Raw genomic sequence first — 5348 nt, forward strand, 5'->3', positions numbered from 1 at the left:
GCACAGTGCAAAGCTCGAAGGCTGCGAGGCTGCAAGCCATGAAGCAGCCAGGCAAAGGCAGAAGCAACATCAGCTGGAGATGTGGGAGCCCCTTCCCTGGAAGGTCCACACTGCCATGTTACCACCTCGTTCTGGCGCTGAGCATCAACCCATGGTGGCCTGGAGGGGCTATGGCAGAGCAAGGCCCTGAGGATACCCAGTGAGAACAAATGACTTGTGCAACAGGGCTATTTGTACAACTGCTATTTACAGCGTCTCCAGTTTTGTCTTTCTTTTCTGTCCCTTCCTCTTTTTGGGTCTTCTTTACTTTTTTGGGAAGTGAGAATACAAATTGTGACACAAATGGTGGTTTCACATATAATGCAGTTGGAGCATGCAGCCATGGAAACAGCTGCTTAGGTGTGACTTCACATGTCTTATTTTGTCTTCTTTTGATTAAATTGAACAGTAGAAAGGACCATAACCATAAGATCTACCTGCTCCTCTAGAAACATCGTTACTTGTCAGTTACTCAGTGCACAAATACCTATTTATATAAATATTTTATAAAAGCCTGCATATTTATAAATAAACCTGGCAAAAAAAAAATATAAAAAATCAAAAATAGTTGGGAGAGCTCAGAAAGAAAAACAAATGAAGATGTTATGGAAAACTTTCATTTTACTTTAGGTTGTTCACACTTTCAAACTGGAATGAAAACACCTCAAAGTGAATTTCAAAAACCTGAAGTTTGAGTCTTGAATCTTCATCCAAAACATATTTTAATGTAAATGAATGGTTTGATTTATTTTATTCCTAAAGAGAAACCAGTATTTTTCCAAACAACTCTACCAAGGGATTTATGAAAGAGCCATTTTTCTTTACAGCTGTAGCCTTCTAATTAGACTTTCATTCTAAGGTGAATTTTTAAGCCTTTCAGACCTGAGACATTACACACAATCCTCTATAATCTCTTCCTGAGGAAATTATTGTATTATTTAATAGTCTTTGTGTTGGGTAATTACAGCAGGCTTCCTTCCTCCTTTCCATTCCTTGTTCTCTATTTACATCTGCAATAGGCTCATACAGCCACAATCTCTGCTGACTTCCAGCGCACGATGATTCAGTGAGATGCAGCAAGGAGAGAGAAGAACATGGGCTCAGTGGGATTATTCAGCACAGAAGATTTGGGGTTTTTAACACAGAAGCTGCAATGCCCTTTCCTTCAGTACACATAGCCAAGACAAATACAGCATGACAGCTTCCTCACAGGCTGTAGGAGGAAGTGCAACGGCAGGGAGGAAAACCCACGTGCAGAGGAAAATCTGAGAGTTTCCAGACGGCAGACACCAGAGCAGAGGTCAGCAAATGTTTGAGATGATGGCAGGCAGCGCTTTTTCTCTACCCAACCAGAGGTTAAGTGTCCTGCTAGGTGGGAAGGTCTCTGTTTCCAAGGCAGGACACAGGCAACTGGTAATATTTTGACCTTGTTCAAGGCTGTACCTTTTGTCTCTGCTGTTTGCCTGACTTGGTGGGAACTGGGAGCTTCTCGTGGATGCCAGAGCTCCTGAGCATTACTGTGTGCCATTTAAATTCTGCCACTGGGCCACTTTAGACAGCAGTTGCCAGCCCTGACTTTACAGCACCTCAGAGTTATGGCCTTTGAAAATTAGGAAGGATGGCTGATTCCTGAGTCATATTTTATTTCCATAAGAAGGGAACAATGAATAAAAGTAACATTCCCTAGGACTGGCAGCAGAGGCAGCGTTTGTAAGGCCTTCTGAGAAGATATTTAGTCCAGCATGCAGCACACTGGGCTGGAACTCAACTGCTGTGTGCCGTTCCTGGCTCTGCCAGAGACTGCCTGTGACCTGTAACAAAGCCCATCACCTCTGCTTACTCTCCTGCCTTTTCTAGCACCATTTCTCAGACAAGCACTTCAGTGCTACACCACCCCAAGACTCAAATCCACTCCTGGTCAGGATGCTTTCTCCTAAGGGCAGGGTTCAATGTATTCATGAAAGGCAGATTGGACTGCATTCAGACTTTATTGGCTGATCCCTGTTTAATGAGACTGGTAAATATAAATCATATATACATACACACACCCCCCCCTTTGTTTGCACATTATGATACAATTGCACTTAATGCTGAGTCAGTACAAGCTCTTCATACTTTGAACATGAAAGCCACAAAAAGTGAATTTCACGTTAGGAAAAAACAAGTAGCCTGTTTGCTAGTGATCAGCTTTGTTGCCCGGGTACCAAGTACAGTAGCTCCTTTTTGCTCCCTGCCAGGGCCCTGTAAGCACATGCTGCATTTTATTTCAGTCCAGAACCATTACGGCTATTTATTCATCTCCGGTGAAATGCTCCATTCACAGGGACCCAGGCTGGCATCAGAGACAATCCTGTCTGCATGTCAAGGGAGGTCACCCAAGGCTGCCTCAAGGATCTTTCAATGGAGGATTTGAATTCTTAAAAGCTGTATTGCCTTTGTAAGGCACAGCAAACAGCGCTTCCCCCACCTACCTGATTTTCTGTAAGCCACTAAAACAATGCAGGGCTGTGCTGTGCTGCCTGGCAGCTCCCTGCACCAGCTCTGTCTCACTGGGATAGCTGAACAGTGGTGGAGAGACAGCAGCAGGATCTGTTGCCTTCTGGCTGCTGGACTTGTGATTTTATAACCCTGAAAAGCTGCGCTGACTTGCTGAAGATGTCGTCTGCAGAAAAGACAAACTGGTATCTTGAGGCATCAGCAGATTCAGTCACTGTGATTTAACACAGCATCACTCATCAGCTGAACCTCAGGAACCCACAGCACTGCAGTTGTAGAGCAGAAAACATGAGCTCAAAGGTGTTGGCACTTGGGCTAAGGACAGGCAATTTTCTTCATTCTGTGGATTAATCTATTGCTTTCTCCTTCTCTCTTCGCAAGTCAGAGGATGCATTCTTTAGTTCCCAATTTTACAGACTCTGGGAGATTTAAGCAAGGTTCATTTCCTTCCCCTGATCATCTCTGGTAAGTGAACTGCAGGACAAGTTAGGGCCCTGGACAACATTGCTGCAAGCCCCAGTGCCCTTGAGGGGTTTCCACAGCCATAATCAGCTAGGATAAATAATTACATCCATCTGAAGGAGTGAAATCCAGCTCATTCCATTTAAGCTGTAGCACAACCTCAGCCAAGTTAATAAGGAAAAAGCAGAAATTTTTATTGATATTGGCAGATTTTGAGACACAAAGGGAGTGATCTGATCTGCAAAGTAACATTTTCAGGTAATTGCTTTCAGAACACTCAAAGCCACTTCAAAGAGGAATGATAAACAGCTACGGTGAATTTTTCCTGTTAGCATCTTCAGTGCTGGGGAACAGGGATTTTCCAAGGCAGCTTCTGACCCTTAAGTGAAGCAGCCAAGCAACCAACACAGTTCTCAAAGAGTAACTGGTCAAAATATTGGTAATCTCAGCTTCTTCCCACTATGGCAAATGACTGCGGTTGGTGGAAAGACCAAGAGTCACATTACACAGAGCAAAGGCTGCTCTTCTTTTTCACCATTGTTGCTCCTTGCAGAGTGCGTTCCCTGAGGTTAGGGCTAGAAATAAACTTTCTCCCTAATCAATTATCAACTGAACAGCAACTCCAAAAGCATAATAGTCTCATTCTATATAGTGACATCACCACTATGAAAGATGTTTAATTTATGAATAGACTGTATCCAGTTCAGACCAGAAATACCTCTTTTTTTCAGAGAAGGCAGTACATCTGAAACAGCTGCAAGACTGCACAGGCTGAATTTTGTAGGGTTAGATCTTTAATGAGCTGTAGTGGGACATTTTTCCCTAAGTCTGAGCTTTCAGATTTTCCTCATATATAAATGGCTGTAGGAGTGAGGGGCATACACTCCAGACTATGGCGATTACCCACTGAATTACCTCAAAGTGGCAGCAGAGTCTAGCTGTCTGGCTAGACAAGTGACAAGTTTCCTTTAAAAGGTTGTGTTGTGGGTTTGGTTTTTGTAACTCTTATACCAAAAGTCACATTTTTACCAGTTAATAGAAGGTCCTTTCACCAGGACTTGTGAGGCAATGTGGACACAAAGACAAGAATTCACAAAGTTGAAATAAAGTCAGCAGTTTCAAGAAAGAGCTCAAGCACAAGGTTGTATTTAACAAATCAACCGAGAAGAGGATTAATCAGTAGTTTTAAGCTGCCTTTATGAAAAACAAATCAGATTGACCATACCTATTTTGACATTAAAGAAAATATAAATGTAGTTAAACATTTCTTAGAAGTCTTATGAATATGGCTTCACAAGACAATATCCCATTACATTTAAACAGCTCCTCATCAGCTTAGAAGTCAGGTTTAACATTCAGTGACTATGAGTAACAGAAGACTGTGCTCCAGTTCCTGTTTGTCTACTGCAAGTTCTCAAAGAAAACTTGAAGAACTTGCCCTTGATAGGAAAATCTATTAAAAAGCATGCTTTGCTTTCCTTCAGGGACTTTCCTTCCCCTCATGCTCAGAAATCACAGTAGTAAGGCTGGAGTACAACAGCAGGTCTAGGACTTACTGAAGCAGTCTTGCCAGGGAACTTTATAGCTTAGTTTCCTCTCAGAATTTGTTTAACAGGAGCCATTTTGGCTTCACTGAAGAAAGGGCTAAGAAAGGGCTTCACCTCTGATGCAACCTTTTCAGCCAGCTGCAAAGCATCATTCTTAACTGTTTTGTTTCCACCCCTTTCATTACCACTGCCATTCCCACTGCATTTACTGTGTGCCATAGTACCTGTTAAATGAAGCCTTCAGTAGCCTAGAGAAATAACCTGACTATTCATACTACAAGTACTTCATCTGGTGTGCCAGTAAAACTCAATATATGCTGGTGACTTTTACCTTTGCTTTTAGGGTAGTTAACAGGAGAGATATAGTAAAGTGCTTAGATGTAAACCTTTTCCCACCTCTAAAACTACAGACTTTATAAACTGATCTTCAGTCTACTTTTCATCACTTGCTTTAACCACCTTTCTTCCCCACACTTTCTATTACTATTCAGTTATACAGTAACTGCTAAAGACATATTTAAGTAGAAGGTATATCCCACAGCATTGAGCCTATCTTAAATTAGTCTGCCTTTAAAGGTAAGCAAGAAAGTACTTCCAGCATAGATTAAGGCCAGAAACAGCATCTATTTTATCCTGCAGATATAAAGAAGTCTTAAGAATATCAACTATGATGTTTTTAAGTGCTTTATATTTATTATAAAGTTTTAATAATTGAGTGTATGGAAAATGATTCTTTATACTAGAGACTGCTTTTACAAGTTATGCTATACAGTACATTAAATGCTGCACATTTTTTCAGCTGCT

The sequence above is a fragment of the Nyctibius grandis genome, chromosome 4, assembly GCF_013368605.1.
Source record: "Nyctibius grandis isolate bNycGra1 chromosome 4, bNycGra1.pri, whole genome shotgun sequence".
Lineage (NCBI taxonomy): Eukaryota > Metazoa > Chordata > Aves > Nyctibiiformes > Nyctibiidae > Nyctibius > Nyctibius grandis.